The 18,406-nt window shown below is 42.3% G+C and overlaps 1 non-coding gene across 1 annotated transcript; it reads left to right on the top strand.

Moving 5' to 3' along the window:
* Positions 1 to 8,816: 8,816 nt before the first annotated feature.
* On the top strand, positions 8,817 to 8,887 carry LOC121286586. The gene has a single exon (XR_005945002.1). It is a non-coding gene; the product is annotated as a small nucleolar RNA SNORD2 (small nucleolar RNA).
* Positions 8,888 to 18,406: the final 9,519 nt, after the last annotated feature.

The raw sequence follows: 18,406 nt of genomic DNA, 5'->3' as shown, positions 1-18,406 counted from the left end.
TGAAATGACTTTTTTTTAAACATAGTAGAAAGTTATGAATTAACTACTTTTTTAAAAAAGCTTTTTTACACATCCTATTGTCACTAGTCTTGACTCAGTTGTATAGAACCTTGGTTAGACTGCACCTGGAGTGTTATGTGCAGTTATGGTCTTCTTACCTTAGGAAGAATATTATTGCCATAGAAGGAATGCAACAAAGGCTCACCAGACTTGTTCCCGGGATGGCAGGACTGTCCCATGAAGAGTGATTGGAGAAACTGGACCTGTATCATCTAGAGTTTCAAAGAATGAGAGCCGATCTCATTGAAACCTACAAAATATTTAAAGGGATAGATAGGGTAAAATGAAGATGCTCCCCCTGGTTGGCAAGCCTAGAGCCAGGGGACACAATTTCAAAATAAGGGGGAAACCACTTCAGACCGAGATGACGTCATGACAGCAGGTCACAGCCTTGAATTACTTCCGGGCAGATTGGACTTTTTTAAGGAAGATATGTGTTTTTAAAAAGGACATACAAACAAAAGTTGGTTGAAAATGTAAGTTAACAACTTTCTGGAAAATTCCTATGTGGATTATACTTGACCAACTAGTCCAGATTGCTAACATGGAATGTGGCATCTAAAAAGTTTATCAAGGCCTACTTCAGACAATGACACTTGAAAGGAAGAGATGTATTACAAAAGACCAAACTCTAATCTCCTCTGATGGTGGAGACAATGGACACTGATTATCACATCTCAGCAGAAACCACCTCCTGTTGAGTTTTATCTCCAGAATGTTGAAATGGTTGGAGTTGAAAGGAAGTAGATTCTGGGCGAAAGACTTCTTGTGTTTTCCCTTCCAGGAATACATAAGGAAATGGGTTAAAAAGCCAGCTGCAAACCTGTGTGTTCTAGTTCTGGTGTGCTAAAGTGTGGGCCATGAGGGTTACAGTAGAAGAACATCAACTAGGCACCCCTGCAGCTTTCAGGTAAAAGCCTCTTTCTGTGCTTGAAGGAAGTCAGCAAAGCCACAGTCAGTTAACCTGCAGTAACCTGCAGCATCAAGTGTCTCCAAACCAACTGCTTAACTGCCAAATTCAGCTCTACCGGAATCACCCAATTTAACGGCCACAATGTTTCGCCATTTACTCCTCATGGGCACGCCAAAGACTGACCCATATGTCTTGTTTAAAGTCTATTTTTGGACTCAACTTCTAGGGAAGAATTTTTGCCCTGTCAGGTGGGAAGTGAAGGAGCAGGCGTATGTAGACACACCTCCGTTCAACACCCCCAATCAGGGGCGTGCTGCCATTTTATGTGGGCGGGCCAACTAAGGCCCACCCAACGTGACCTCCACCAGGAAGCTGCCTCAGGGAGATCGATACCAAATTTAAAAATGGTAAATGTACAAAAATAAAATTTCCCTGACATGTCCCCTCATGTGACACTGTCACATGAGTTGGGACATGTCCATCACTTTAAATTATATATTTATTAAATTTTTAAAAACCTACATGAAACCTCATCCCGCCCGTGGATGAGGTTTCATGCTTTTTCTGAAGCCCGCCAAGGCTCCCGGCCTGCTCGCCAACCTTAAGGTTGATTGGGCAAGGCCATTAATTACTTGAATTAGTTTTTAACTGGCCTCAATTGGCCGTTGACAGGTCGGCAGGTGCACAGCTGGTTTGGCTGCACCCCCACCAACCTGAGAATTGAAATGACGTGGGGTGACATCTGCCCAATGTCATCCCGCGTCATTTTACGTGTTGGCAAGCTGGCCCCCCACCCCTCAGCTCGCTGATCTAAATATCCTGGTCCTAATTTCTAATCTGTATGGATGTGTGTTGCATTTATATTATCTTTTCTTTGGGGTTTTTGGGAGCTAATAAACTTACTCTTTCTTTGACTCAAGAAAACCTTGTTAAATTGGCTCCTTCTAAAATATAAATACATTTGGACTGGGAAAAGGTATCGACAACAGAAGGGATCCTTTTCAAATTAAATATTGTGGTGACCCAATCAAGGGGTTCGAACAAAAAAGGGGAGCCGGCTCATTCCTCCCAACCTGAGAGCATAACAAAATTGGGGTCCCATTCGGGAAGGGTAACAATTTGGGTCTCTCGTCCAGGATGATAACAAATTGGTGGGCCTCACCCTGGGCACCAGTTGTAATAATGAGAATTTTTTTACTTGGAGGGTGGTGAATCTTTGGAATTCTCTACCCCAGAGGGCTTTGGAAGCTCAGTCATTGAGCATATTTAAAGCAGAGGTTGACAGATTGCTAAATACCAATAACATAAAGGAATAATGTGGGTAAAAAGGCATTGAAGTGGATGATCATCCATGATCACATTGAATGGCGGAGCAGGCTCAATGGGCTGAATGGCCTACTCCTCCTATGTTCCTACTATAGGGTTCATTGGTTCGTCATTGACAGGATACACTATATAGGACAAATGGGCATGGAAGTGCCACAGCTTGGCATGGGGGCTTGAGGGGTTGGGTGGAGGGAGAGAGCTTGGCTGGGGCCATGGCTAGCTATGGATGGGGCATGAGGTGGTATGTGTCGGGTGTGAGGGCTGAGGGCTGAAGGACTTTTTTTAAATTTTCAGTTGGCCTTTTAAAGAGCCTGCCTCAGCACCTGGCAGCTCCTGTGGCTGCCTCCAAACTTTTTTCCTGAGTCAGCTAGCTCAACTCCAGCCTGCACCCGCCCTCTGGCAATGAAGATCCCACCTTTGCAGGCATTTTCTCCTGAGTGGGCGGTGTGATCCAGGAATTTTTTCGAATCTCAGTACCTGCTGCGAGGACATTTATTCAGGCCTATCTGTCTGAACTTGGCTATGTATTTCACAGGACTGCTTGCATGCCCAATAGCATAAGCAGCAAGTGATAGACAGTGCTAAGCGATCCCATAGCAAACGGATCACATCTAAACTCTCTGCAGTCCTGCCACATCCAATTGTGAATGGTGATGGACAACTAAACAGCTCACTGGGGGAGGAGGCTCCACAAATATCCCCATCCTCAATGGTGAGGTAGGCCAGCACATCAGTGCAAAAGCATTTGCTACAACCTTCAGCCAGAAATGCTGAGTGAATGATCTATCTTGGCCTCCTCCAGAGGTCTCCAGCATCACTGATGCCAGTCTTCAGCCAATTAGATTCACTCCACATGATATCAAGAAATGGCAGAAGGCACTGTATAGTGCAAGGCCTATGGACCCTGACAATATTCCGAAGGCTTGTGCTCCAGAATTTGCCACGCCCCTCGCCAAGCTGTTCCAGTACAGCTACAACACTGGTGTCTACCCGGCTATGCACCATTCGTGACTCCTCAGATACTGAAACAGTCCATGTCCAAATGCAGCAAGACCTGGACACTATCCAGGCTTGGGCTGACAAGTGGCAAGTAACATTTGCGCCACACAAGCATCAGGCAATGAACCAACCATTGCCCCGTGACGTTCAATGGCATTACCATCACTGAATCCTCCACTATCAATGTCCTGGGGGTTACCATGGACCAGAAACTGAACTGGACTAGCCATTTAAATACTGTGGCTATAAGAGCAGGTCAGAGGCTAGGAATCATGTGATGAGTAACTCACCTCCTGACTCCCCAAAGCCTTCCACCATCTACAAGGCACAAGTCAGGAGTGTGATGGAATATTCCCCACTTGCCTGGTGGAATGCAGCTCCCACAACACTCAAGAAGCTTGACACCGTACAGGACAAAGCAGCCCACTTGATTGACACCATATCCACAAACATTGACTCCTTCCACCACTGATGCACAGTAGCAGCAGTGTGTGCCATCTACAAGGTGCACTGCAGGAATCGATCAAGGCTCCTTCAACAGCACTTTCCAAACCCACGACCACTACTATCTAGAAGGATAAGGGCAGAATATAGATGGGAACACCACTATTGGAAATTCCCCTCCACGTCACTCACCATCCTAACTTAGAAATATATTGCCGTTCCTTCATTGTCGCTGGGTCAAAATCCTGGAACTCCCTTCCTAACAGCACTGTGGGTGTAGCTATACCACAGGAACTGCAGTGGTTCAAGAAGGCAGCTCACCACCACCACCTCAAGGGCAACTAGGGATGGGCAATAAATGTTAGTCCAGCCAGCGAAGCCCACATCCCACGAATTAATTTAAAAAAAAAATCCTTGTATATAATTAACAGCATCAAAGAGAACAAGCATGAGTCAAGCTGCATATATATTCCAGCTGTGGTCAAAGCAGTAACAAAATGAAAGTAATCACAGACCACAAGTTTGCACAATAAAGTATTGAAATTGTGACAGAAACCAAAATAGATCCCCTACATGGCACAGCTGCACTTAGTCATCTAGGCCACAAGTACCCAAGGTTGATTTCTGGTCTGTTATAGTGTTGCAGTAGAGATGATATATTGTTATTAGACTAATAATCCAGTGGTTTAGATTAATAACCCTGAGAACGTGAATTCAAATCTCACTATAGCAGTTTGAGAATTTGAAAATTCAGGAAATAAGAAGTGTGTGATACTGTCGAATTATCAGAAAAACCCAATTGGTTCCTTAATCCTCCTCGGGGAAGGCAACTTGCTATCCTTATCTGGTCTGGCTTGTGTGTGATCTAGTGGCCTATTCAGTCTGACGCCAACATAGTTGGTTCTTAACTGCCTTCTGAAGAGTGCAAGCAAATGTATAAGTTGTAACGAGCGATGGATAATGCTAATGATGCCCACATCCTGGTAACGAATGATATATATAATTAGCCTTACCACCCCAGGATAATGAGGGAGAAAATTAGCCAAGGCTCCTGCTGGGACAGGGCCACATGTCGTCATTGTAAGAAGAGAAGTTGAGGCTCAGTTTTGATGTCCTCCATGTATGTATAAATAGCCTGCAGATACCCATTTTCCACATTGACAGTATCTTTTTTGATGTGTAGTAGGGTGTGATTTCTGCCCGTCAACCTGTACTATTGCTAACTCCGCCACAGTTTCTGGAGTTAGTAACAACAACCTATATTCATGTAGTCTTTAATATAATAAAACATCAGAGTGTTATGGAACAAAATTTGAGACCAAGCCATATTAGGTCAGATGGCCAAAAACTTGGTCAAAGAGGTAGGTTTTAAGGAGCAACTTAAAGGAAGAAAGAGAGGTGAAGAGGTTCAGGGAGGGAATTTTGGGCCTTGGTAGCTGAAGGGATGTGCATCAACTGTGGAACAATTAAAATTGGGAGTGCTCAAGAGCCAGAATTAGATGAACACGGTTATCTTGCTGTGCAGTGGGCCTCGAAGAGGTTACAGAGGTTACAGAGATAAGGATCGAGGGGCAAGGTCATAAAGGGATTTGAAAACAAGTAAGAAAATTTTAAAATCAAGGCATTGCTTGACCAGGAACCAATCTAGGTCAGCAGGCATAAGGGTGATAGAGGAACGGACTTGATATGAATAAGCACATGGGCAGAAGAGTTTTGGATCACCTCAAGATTACGGAAGGTAGAATGTGGGAGAACAGCCAGGAGTGTGTTGGAATAGCCAAGTGTAGAAGTAACAAAGGGATGAATGAAGGTTTCAGCAGCAAATGAACTGAGGCAGGGATAAAGTCAGACAAAGTTACAGGTTGGAAATAGTGAGTATAATGTTGGCAGGGATATGTGCTTGGATGTCCATCTCAGGATTAAATATTACACCAAGGTTGTGACTTGTTTAGTCTTAGCCAGTTGCCAGGGAGAGGGATGGAGTCAGTAACTATGCTGTTTAGAGCAGGAATTGAAGGCGATGGTTTTCAGTTTTCCCAATATTTCATTGAAGGAAATTTTTGCTCATCTAGTACTGGACTCTTACTGCCTCCCCACCCTGCCTCCACTTAAGGGCCTTATCTGCCTATGCTGGTATTCATCCAGCAGCAGGTGAGGCACTTGCTCTGCGGGAAGCCCGAAAAGCAAACCCTGTCAGGGTTGCTTGCAGCTCCCAGAGATTGCCCCTCGTTCAAAGATGGCACTCAGTGCCTGATCGAGTGAACCAGCATCAGCAAATGAGTTTTGGTGGGGGTGGGGGGGGTGGTGGCATTGAGAGCCAACCCCTGCCTTTGCTGCCAACCCCGCTCCCCACCCTTTCCTCAAAGCCCTGCCCACCATCAATCATCTGTAACCTCGGTCCCTCAGCAATCCTGGGTATCAGTTGGGTGCATTACCAACAGCAGCCACCGCCTCCCCAGTTGCACAGCTGAGCAATAGTGAGCTGCCAGCTTCTGATTGGCTGGCAGTTCTCACTGGACAGGATTTCTGCCTCACTTGATCTCAGGGGAAGGCCTGCTGCTGCCCAGTTAAGTGCCTGATTGGCACTTAATGTGGTGAGCCTACCCGAAAAGAGGTGATGTGGGACTTTTGCTGGCTCTCCAGCTGGTGGGTATGACCCCTGTCACCTACAATAAATTCTGCCCTGTGTTTTTGGATGATATCACTGAGGGACAGCATGTAGATGAGAAATAGAATGGGAACAAAGATAGATCCTTGGAGGACACCATGAAGTAATGGTGCGGAGAAGGAAACAAAGTCATTGCAAGCAGTACTCTGGCTACAATTAGATGGATCAGAATTATCAAAATTTGGCTGAGAGAAAGATATTGCAAGCCATGCTCATTGGAACCTCACGTTTTAGCGAATGCAACAGGACTTCATTCCTTTAGCCACTTTAATGGACCACAACATAGAACTTCATTTTGGAGACAGGAGAGAAATGTGCAAGTGTTGGGGAGGGTCTGTAGCAGGCACAGGGCCCCCATTGTGAAAGTAATCCTGTGGGAAGGTAAGGATAGGGAAGAGGTGGTGAATGGGATGGCCATTGGAAGGAAGTGACCAGGGCAGCCAGTTCCAAATCATCGATTGCACACGCTGTCACCCAGGATGGGAAGATGTTTAATGACCTTACCTGTGTAAATGAAAAAAAAATTACAAACCTGTAAATGGCAGAAATCTGAAACAAAAGGAATACTTAAAGTACACAGCACAAAAAGACAAGCTAACATTTTGAGTAAAGTTGTTCCTCAGAACTGGATACTGAAAGACAACCTAATAATTTAGTAGAGTCATAAAACATAAAAGATACTCCAATCGGAGAAGACATTAATGGGTTAAATGACAGTGAAAGTTGTTGAAGGTAAAGCAGGAAATTGCTAGATAATATTAAATACAATCTCAGTTCAGGATTGAAAGACATTTTTTTTAAAACCAAGAGCATGTGCAGATGCTAATGTGTGAGGCCACCCAAATAAAAAGGAGAGCAAATAGGGAATATTAAAAAATAATGCAGAAAGCTTTCAGATGCAGCTCGAAAATGAAATCTGAAATGTTGAAAAATTGGAAATAAAAAACTTAATGTCTGAAGTCAATGTTCAGACCAATAGGCTTTAGAATGGCCAGTAAGGAAAGAGAAGAATATTTTTCCTGGATCTTCAGCTTAGCTTGGTTAGAAAAGTCGAGTCATTAGGGGGCCATTATGACAATGGGAAGGAAGTCAAAATGATGACTCTGAGGATCATAGTTGCAGACAGAGCAGAGGTACTTAAAGAAACAGTCACCTGGTCTGTGCTTTCTGTCCCAGTTAAGTGCACAGGAGATCCCACATTATGAACAGCAAATGCAGTCTGCTGGATTGGAGGAGATGCATTTAAATTGCTGTCTGACACAGGAGGAGATTTTGGGGCCCTGGACAATGATGTGGAAGGAGATGAATGAACAATTGTTGCATCTGCTGTGGTTGCACTTTAAAGTATGAAGAGGAAGGGGCAATAGAGATAATAAAAGAGTGAAAAGGTCCTGGAGCAAATTGTCAATGAGGAAAAAGGAGAGGGGAGTTGTGCTTGGTGGTGGAATCATATTGGAGGTAATAAAAATTTGGGTAGATAGATAGATGCTGAAAGGTCGAGGAATAAAAGATAAAAATAATGGGGATCCCCGTCATTGTTGGGAGAGGAGAGGGTTGGATGAGAGCAGGAGTTCTGGAAATTAAGACAGATGTAATCAAGGGCCACATTAAGGATGATCGTGGCATTCTGCCTCTCTTTGTGTTGAACCCTTTAATTGTCAGTGAAGGGTGTTATCCATGAACTTTGCTGCTAATGACACTATTCTAGCTATTGTTGCTCCTTTAGGTGTGGAGAAATACCAAGGCTGGAACCTTGTGCTCTCACTGGTAGTGAGCTTGGAGGTGGGAAGTACATTTTACTGGGCAGGACGGTGACATACTGGAACACTGCCACCTTCCTATCTCTATCAGAATTAAGTTCTGAATGCGAAGGTTTTTTGTCAAAGTTCCTGCCTTGCCAACAATTAAGGCCCTTGAGTGGCCAATTAATGACCACTTAAGGGCCTCATCCCACCATTGCTGTTATTAACCCCAGTGGGTCTGTTGCCATGTGGCATGTATGACAGGTAAAACTGCGTGGCCAGCTCGTCATCTCCAGCAGGGGTCCCTCGATCAAAGGCATTCAGTGCCTGATCGAGGGACTGGACATCAGGAAGGGAGAGGGAGCCCACTGAAAGTCAACAGGTGCCCTTGCTGCCAACCCCCTTCACCCTTTCCCTGTGAATCCCACCCTGCGAAATCCAACCCCTCACCCCCACTCCCCTCACCGCCCAACCTGTGGCCTGGGTCACTCCACAATCATGGGACTCTGGTGCCTGTCATTCCAGTAGCAGCCATAGCCTGTCCAATGGCACCACTGAGCACAAGAGCTGCTGGCAGCTCGTGGTAGGCGAGACATCTGCCTCCAAGTTCTTGATTCCCTGGGAAAGCCCGCCACTAGCCTCTTCACTTAGAATGACGCTTTTTAAGTGGAATGATACTTTTTCCATCTTTCGGGACTGAACTGAAATGGAGAAAAGCTTCTGAACTAATCACTCTGTTTTATAGTTAGATGTGCATGTATTTTAACCCATAAAAAACTGACTTGGAATTGGCCTAAGTTTAGTCAGAAACTGTGATTTAGAATTCAGATCACTAGAGTCTTTTTTGGTCAAAACTTGCCATTGATTGCTCTGGAGGTTTATGTGATTGTGTACCAGGTAGCTGGAAGCTTCTCCACTGCCTGATTGACGTGTGGTTCGCGGCCCTCCTGAAAAGAGGCAGTGTGGGTCTCCTGCCGACAGGCAAGACCCCCGATATCTCAACAAGTCTCCGCCTCAAGTGAATTTCTTCGTCTTGGGTGATACCTTCTCAGTGCAGCATGTGCTATCACTCACTTCATCCTTCTCAAACACCAGCCCAGAGACATTCACTTGGGGGACAGTTGGATTTCGAAGAGAGGACTGAACTGCCTGAAAAGCAGAACACAAGTGACCAGCTACAGAATGTGGGCAACACTGGTGAGGCCACATCTCTTTCCCTTCTGTAGTTATGCTAAGAAGACAGTGAACCACTTTGTGTGGTGGTGCTCCTAGAGTAGTGTTAGGTAGGAAATTATTCTCCCTGCTCACTTGTTTTACAACTGAATGCTTGTCTGGCTACCTCTGAGGGCCTTAACAGCCAAGTATGTATTGTAGGATTAGATCCTAGTGAAGACCAGGCCAGGCAGCGGAAGATGGGTTACGTTCTTTAATCGGCTGTAGGTCAGGTTTCCTTTGTGAAGTATTGTTTCTGTGTCAAATGCAGATAAACGTGTTTCTGTATAACCTGATGTGAAAATACCAGTGTCTGGATGAACTGTGCCCACAGAGCGCAGGGCTTTCATCAATAGCTCCTCCTTCTCTTGCAAGGAAATTTCCCAGATGGAGACCTATTGGGCCCAATTTTAACTCGCTCAAAATGCATTCACTTACACAGAGTTAAAATTGGGCCTTTGTGTCCTGTCTGAAATGATAGTGTGTGTGGGAGAATTCAGTCACAGCAAATAATACAAAGGTAGGTGGCCATTGATAAATAGATATAAAAAGTTTGCCCAGCTAGTGAGAGGAATAAAAGGGGCCGTTTTCCAGATCATATGGAAGCAGATTTTGCAGGTAAGGTTGGGGGGAGGGGGGTGGTGGGGGGAGCTGGGATGGTAGCAGAAAACCCTGCCAAGTTGGCTCCCTGGCATGTTCCTGCCTCTGGACGAGTTTCCCAGGCAAGGCTGCCACTGGCATCGGCAACCCACGAAACAGAGGCGAGCAGGCGATCAGTGTAATAGAGACCTAAATCAAGGGCCATTTTCTGACAATGGAATTTTTGTGGCTTCGCATGGTATCAAGAGCCAGTTCAGGTGCAATCACAGTTCAGGGGTGGTTCCTAAGCAGGGGGCAGGGGTCGGAAAGCCATCATAGACTGAATTAAATGCCAGTAACAGGGAGTCGCAAGGCACAAGGATGTCCAATCCCGGCTAGAGATTCTTTTGTGGAGAGGTTTCCTTCTCCTCACTGAGGCCCCTCGCAGATCTGGATGTTGTTTTATCAGCTGACTTTGGAGCCTTTTGTGAATCTCTATCTTGAAGTGCACCCTAGGTCACCCTGTTCTTCAGCAGTGCTCACCTCTCCTGGTAGGGCTGCCAGCTGGATGTTCCTGCAGGCCCTCCTGTTGGACTGCTCATGTCCCTGTTTCGCCTAAGGATGGCAAACATGGAGACAGTCGGCAAATCGGCCACTTCCCGGAAGATCTCTCCTGCTGGCACAATGTGGGATCTGAACCCAGAAGTGGTCTTAGTGCCCCAAAATTTTATACACGTGGAAGATTCAAGCCAAAGTTTCAGTAGAGCCTTGAAATGTAGCTGTAGGGCCTTTTAAATTTACTTCTGCCTTTTCTATAGCACCTTGCAATGCTAGATTGGCAAGACTATAACAGACCATAGCTGAGGCAACTATAATTAAGAAATGGGACCTATGACACACCACATTTTTTTTCCTCACTCTTTAATGGGATTTGGGTCTCGCTGGCAAGGCCAGTATTTGTTGCCCATCCCTAATTGCATTTAAGCTGAATGACTTGCTAGGCCATTTCAGAGTTCAGTTAAAAGTCAACCACATTGCTGTGGATCTGGAGTCACATGTCGGTCAGACCAGGTAAGGAGGGCAGATTTCCTTCCCTAAAAGGCATTAGTGAACCAGATGGGTTTTTACAACACTCGATAGTGATTTCATGGTCTTCATTACTGAGACTAGCTTTCAATTCCAGATTTACTTAATGAATTTAAATTCTATCTACTACCATGATGAGATTCAAAACTGTGTCCCCCAGAGCATTAGCCTGGGCCTCAGGAATACTAGTCCAGTGACATTGCCACTACCCCACCATCTCCCCATTGTTTACTGCTGCCCATTGTAAATAACAGCAGAAGATGGGGCAGCCACTAAAATGGCTTCACACTGCTTCCCATTTCCCCACTGCTGTCCACCTGAAAATCAAATTGTATGTCCTTCCCTAAAATGAAAGTATGTGCATCCAGCCTCACACAGGAAGGTTTGGACAGCATACCAGAGAGCTGGTATTAATGAAGTCACACCCCAACAAGAGTCAGTGTCTTCAGGTGTGGAGAAGAGAAAATTAGAGGAAATATATATGCTGAGCAACTTCAGCATATCAAGAAATAGTGAAATATTATATATACAACAGAGTCTATTTGTATTCCCAGTGATGATTGACAGGATTACTATCAGCCAGGCACACAATGGAACAGGTGAAGTGTGCTTTCTGCAGATATTTATCCAACACAGCTATCACTGCTACAGTTTTTATATTTATTTCTTGCTTATTGTATTTCTAATAAGGTAAAAGATATATAAGTCAGTATTTCTTTTGTTAAATGGTTTTTTGGAGCAAGTTAAAGAAGCACTAAAGAGCAGTTGGCATTTTAACCAGGACCTGCATGACAAAGTGGTATGTCTGATGCCCTTTGACCTGTACAAGAGAGGTTCCGAGTCTCAAGGTTGTCTTTTATGGATATCATGCACGAGTACAGGATCATACTAAAGCCTTTTGTGCACGTAGCAATATTTTTGTACCAGGTCTAAATGCAATGCATAGCTGGGATTTTCTTTGTTCTCATAATGCTGCACAGGGTGTTTGCAATGATCTTGTACAACTTTCAACTTTGATAACTTTGGATGTACAGATGATTGCAGCAAACTGTAAGTGATATATGAAAGCATAATTCATCAAGTTTTTTTAGTTAGTGCTGTGTTAATGATTTCGTGATTGAAAGTGGTGACAGTAGAAGACAAACGAAGATGACACTCAGTAGAGTGCATACCTTCACCATGCTGCGTAAACCAACATTATTACAATTGCACAGCTCTTCCTTGAGACTTTTCCCTGCATATTTGATGCTATAACTACTAGGCTGAAAAAAAAGTTTTTATTAAGAGCTTCCATCTCACTGAGGAACCTTCAGGCCATTCCACATCTAACAACCTGCTTTGAATGCTCTGCTCACATTTTGACAGCTGGGGAAAATTCCACCACAGCAGCTGAGACTGTCACAACATTCTAAAGCAACCACCAACATTTTAAAACAAAGTTAATTTGCCCAACCTCCCCGTGTTAACAGATCCTTTAAATAATTCCAGGTCCCATATCTAGTTTTTGGCAAAGATACAGAACTGTTTTTTCTTGTGCCATACCTGACCTGTGCACCAAGTTTCATTGAAATCATTCATTAGTTTTTGAGATATATCGTTCACAGTCAAACAGGCTAATGAATAGGGGCAAACTATACCCCTAAGGTAGAAAAAAAAGGTGCACTGTGTGTTATGGTCAGCAGAATTGAATCCATAACAACAGTGAGAAGAAAATTTGTTGCTCATTTTGGGAAAAGTGCACCACATTGGAACTCATGAAATTTATCATCTAATTGTTAACTATCATAAGTACGACAAAGTTATTAAAGTTTCAGCTTGCACAAGGCCTTTCTAAATGCCCTATTCATAATAACCTCTGGATTACATATTATTGGAAGACCACAAGCCACATTAACTTCTTGTGAAATAAAATTAATCAAACACATCACTACAGTTCAAGTCATGCAAGTAAGTGGAGTTTGGTTCAAATCATGTAACTTGATAAATTCCATCACACCTGATTTCCAAAAATGAAATAAAAATGAGCCTATGAACTCCATCTCCATATAGGTTTGTGTGAGCATTGTATTTTTGAGTTATTGTTAATCTCCATGTTTAGGGGAGATCTGAACTTGTCAGTGCGTTACTACCTTGTAACACACTCCAGTCTATGTTTCATCCTGTTCATAACAGACCAGCCTACACAAACACTACATTGCTTGCATGGTAGCCTAGTGGTTGTAATGCAAAACCTGTCAGGTCAGTTGAGAAAGTGAATTGAATATATAATGTGTCAGGATAATAGGAATGAATGGAAGAAAGACTTGCATTTATATAGTCCCTTTCACAACCTCTGGATGATCTGAAACACTTTATAACTCATAACGTGCTTTTTTTGCAAGAGTTGTCATGTTGTAACTTAGGAAACACAACAACCAATGTATGCACAACAAGCTCCAACAAGCAGTAACATAATAATGACCAGGTAAACTGTTTTAGTGGTGTTGATTGAGGGATAAATATTGGCCAAGACAACCGGGGATAACTCCCTTGCGCTCTTTCAAAATATATGCTATGGAAACTTTTACAAACACCTGAGAGGGAAGATGGGGCCTCAGTGTAACTTCTCACCTGAAAGACAGCACTTCATACAGTGCAGCACTCCAAGTGTGTCAACCTGCTTTATGTTCAAGTCGCTGGAATGGGACTTGAACCCACAACCTACTCAGAGGTGAGAGTGCTAATAGCTGACTCACTGCTAACTGGAAAGCCACCAGATTGCCATAAAAACCCAACACTTTACTAATATCCTTCAGGGAAAGGAAACTATACATGACTTTTAATGCCTTGGGGTAATGAATGCAGGCTTGCCCGGGTCGGCCACATCCCAATTTTTAAAAAATGTAATGCATTCCAGTCTATCTGTTGTCCTGTATATGACACATTCTTGTCTATGTTATCTAAAATGTAACATACTTCATCTTACATGTGACCTTATTTGACACGCACAACCAGCATGTATATTTCTGTATATAATGCCTTTCATTCTATATATAACATTCTACGTGTTATTCTATATTTAACATGCTGCAGCCTACATATTATCCTACGTGTAACCCTCTCCAGCCTGAATAGAAGGCATTCATTTGCTGCCACAAATATAAGGCATAATCTTGCTGTTAGATTTCCAACTTTTCATTAAATCTACTGCGGCATTCTAATAATTTATAACATGATCAGGTCTCTTGTGACAATCCAGATCTCTCTAACTCCCTCTTCCTACACGCAATTAAACACAGAGGTCAGGCAGGTGTGGTTAAAAAAATACTTATATTCACCTACAAAACTGGCTGCTGGGAAGCCAAGCCATTACTGCAAGTTACCAATCAAATGGGCACGTCTTACAGAACCAGAAGTCACAGATACTCTAATATAAAAATTCACATTTATTTTGCCAGAACTACATTAGCCAGATTATGGATATTTGTTTCCACCTAAGCTTTAGTTTTGTTTTTATAACCAGCTTTGAATATTAACATTTTTCCTGATAACATTTCTTTCACGCTTGGAGATAAAAAGCATAATGTTCTGAACAAAAGATTTTGTTCGAAAATTTCCTACAAATAAAGTGATCTTTGCCTAGAATATCAACTAAGCAGAAAGCAGGCTCTCTCATGAGAGCTTTATTTTTTCATGAGAAACAAGAAATATAAAACCAATGAAAAGATTACACTAATTTTCATAGTTCATTCTTTACCAAATATCTTGGTGCCTAGTATCAATGAAAAGGTTTGGTTAAACAATTGTGGTTTAACTGTTTCTTTTTCGAATTCAGAACCTCTCTCACTCACTGCTCCTAATAATGGCTTTCTGTCTTTTAGTGCTGTCAGTACTTACCCATTTTTGGACAGGAGTGATGAGGCATACAGATAGCAAACGCTGGTGTGGTATGTAAATCGTGAGTTCGTAGGTCACTAATGGTATAGTTATGATGGCATATTATTGTTTTATGAATATGCTTATGAGCCAACCATCTGCAAGTGTGACATAGAAGTTTGTGTGTGAGGAATTGTAATGTCCAAAATGACACAATGCATGCTTATCAGAAGGTAGTGCCCAGGGCACCACCCTAGTTCCCACAGTTTGGTGTTGTGGAAGTGGTGATCATTTTTTGACTACTTATGCATTGTTCAAAGGTTCAGGCTGTTCTCATTGCCTAAATTGTCACCTCGCAAGGCCCACCTGCCCAGCTGGAGGCCAATATGCTTCATATCACCGGGGGTGCCGGCCACCAGTAATATGCCGTAACCTGACGACAAAGGGAATTCCCACTTCTTTGGCTCAATGAATACCTGCTACAGTCTCTACCCCTGGGGCTGCTCCTATTGTCATTGTCCTTGTTAGGAATGGGTGACGATACTACATATTACGAGTCCAATCAGAAAATTCTGGAGCGGGTGGGGACCCAGCTTAACCAGGCCTCCACTGTTACCTGGTGGATTCTGATTGACTCCCACTGAAGCTAAGCTGGCAGCTCAGTGTGACCTATGAGGAAATGTTGTGCCAATGTATTATTCTGCTGCTAAAGTACATGTGTATTCCTTTAAGGCTACAAGAAGTTATTGTTCTACATTCTTGAAATTAATATTTGGGTTAGTTTTGGTGAAGCTGCAGATAAGAAGCTGAGCTCGCTTGTCGTAAGATCTGTAGAAATTGCAGGAATTCAGGAGTAAAACTTAATAATTTACTCCATGGAAAATAAAAGTTATAAATTGATTCAGTCATCAGAAAGTTAAATTTGACTCCATTCAATTACATTGCGTTTGCAGTGTCATAGACTGAATGATATGAGTTGTCTGCATTTATATTGGACATAGGCACAATCACAATGCTCAGTGTTAAACTGTTTTCTGTGTGAAGGGATTAATATGAGAATTTGCTGGGGACATATTTATTTTTCTAAAACGTGCTCTACTTACTAACTTTACATATAGCCGTTTGATAGTACAGAACTTGAGTATTGCTGAAAAAAGAGATTTTTTTTGGTCGAAGGTTTTCACCTTACACTCATCAGGACAATTTGTACAATACCAAATTTAAAAAGAACAACAATTTATACTGTATGAGAAGAGAGTGCCGATTGATTTTCAAGTGGACTCTGACTGGTAGAGCCATTGCCACAGAGAAGGCACTGGGACTGAAAAGCATTGTTGAAATTTAAACCAGGCAGCTTGACTCTGGTTGGTCAAGGCATTGCCCTGAGGAATGAACCAGCGAATGGCTGTCACTTATTTTGTTAAACTGAAGCATGCACAATGTACATACATGTTCTTTCTGTCTGCAAAGAACAGGGATCTGTGTATTAATATGTGTAGCTTACAGTACACACACATGCACCACACTGGGAGCCCAACTGACAATCTTAAATTGGTTGTCAGTGTAATTCTTAGCGCACTGAGGATTATTTAGCAAATGTTATCCAATCGCGGAATCACATCTAATGTTGGACACTGTCTTTTGGGTTTTGCAAGCATGGGCTGGTTAGGTATGGCCTGTACGTTGCCTGTTGTGAACAGCAGAAGGAACATGCTGTTTGATATGACTCACCACTCTTTGGTCTGTATGGCCTACATCCCTAGCATCACACTGGCCAACCAGAGAACACTCTCTTCTCATACAGTATAAATTGTTGTTCCCTTTACATTTGGCATTTTTGTGAATTGTTTTGTTGACTGCGAGACGAAAAGCTTAAAAATAAATTTCAGCAAAACCTTACACATTTCATTCTCTCCCAGATTATGAACCCAAAAGATAATGGAACATTGTGTTAAAGAGATTAAATAAAATTAAAGCTTCTCTTTGAACTTATTTCTTTAAAGGGACTTGCAAAATAATTGCAGGTGGCCCTTTAAGCTTGCTGGACAGCTTCACTGATAGATAAAAATAAGAATTCCATTGCTGAATTCCTTATAGAAACTTCAGTTCTGGGACTGCATCAATTGTGTGAAATTTTTCCACATAAACTGGAACTTGCTAAATCAGCCTGTGTGATCCATCAACACCATGGTGTCTGGCAGCCTGTTTATGGTTTTAAAGATTGCGATTACTGTAGATGCCATGACTGGAAACCCGCTGTTTATTCAGAGCTTTACCCCTGCGGCTGCAAGGTTTTCTTTTAACATAATACCCAAAAAAAAAGGTTTTTCTGTCCTTTAAAAGATTAATATTGTAAATGGTGCTATGCAGCAAGCAGTCCAACATTTCATATATGTGGATTTTTGAAATGTAATGTTATACTACTTTTGATTTTTGGTTTAAATTTTATTCCAGACTTCAAAAGGCAAAGGAAAATGCTCCGTGGAATATTCCGAATTCCTCAATTGATTTTTAACTGAGTGTTTAAACTACAGAAATTTTAACTGTACTAGCTGGTGAAGTAATGCTTTCTCTTGAATGTGCAGCCTTGCCTCAATATTATTGGCGCTCGCTTTTTAAGGGTTAATGACCTTAACAGATTAAATCTATCTTTTTGTTCCTTTTCTTCAGAACATAGCGTTCGCTTCTTTAAGATTATGGGTTTTTTTTGCCTTTGTTAAATCAACCTCTTTTTTTTCTAGGTTGCTACTTCCTTGAATGATTTAATGTAAAGGTTTATTTAAAACTGTTTGAACATGATTTTTTTTATTTCCCTGTGGAAACTTTTCTAAAGGGCATTAGCCATGTAAGCAAAACGGTCTGCAAATCTGTGATTTAATTTTGAACTGTTGTACACCATCTTCCATATGGAAATGAAGATAATCCAACTCGAGGTTTTTGCACCTCATTTAGGGGAGACTGAGCCTTGAAGATTATCGCAGGCTCACACTGAGGAAAGATTTTATTCAGCATGGATTGACCAACGCACACTTCCCTAAATCCTGTGCAACAGAGCAAGTTGATGTCAGAGCCTCCACGATAAAGATTTAAAGAAGGAATAAAAAAAAAGGGGAGGTTCATGGGTAATGTCATAGGTCAAGGATTTAATATATGATGTGCAAAAGCTGAATGGCAGCTGAAGATTTAAACTGAAATAATCACTGAAGGACACCTCAGTGGGCCTATTTAGTATTCTTTAATGCAATCATATTTGAGCAATTATGTACATGGATAAATGCATGAAGATCTAAACAGTAGTCAATATTTTCATACAGCTGCTTCTTCATCAGAGGTAACCCGACTGAACAGAATAATGAGTTTGAACAATTAACCATCATTTCATGTATTTTCTTTCAAAAGCACAGGTAGGGATAAATTAACATAATTTACTTTAGCCAAATGGGGCTGATAAGAGATATCTGGTATCCAGCTCTTATGTTTATGTTCTTTATTTGTGCTTTGTGAAATGAATTTTGAACAAAA

The sequence above is a fragment of the Carcharodon carcharias genome, chromosome 13 (genome assembly GCF_017639515.1).
Source record: "Carcharodon carcharias isolate sCarCar2 chromosome 13, sCarCar2.pri, whole genome shotgun sequence".
Classification (NCBI taxonomy): domain Eukaryota; kingdom Metazoa; phylum Chordata; class Chondrichthyes; order Lamniformes; family Lamnidae; genus Carcharodon; species Carcharodon carcharias.
The sequence above is the reverse complement of the archived record's forward strand: the minus strand, read 5'-3'. Positions and strand labels throughout refer to the sequence as shown.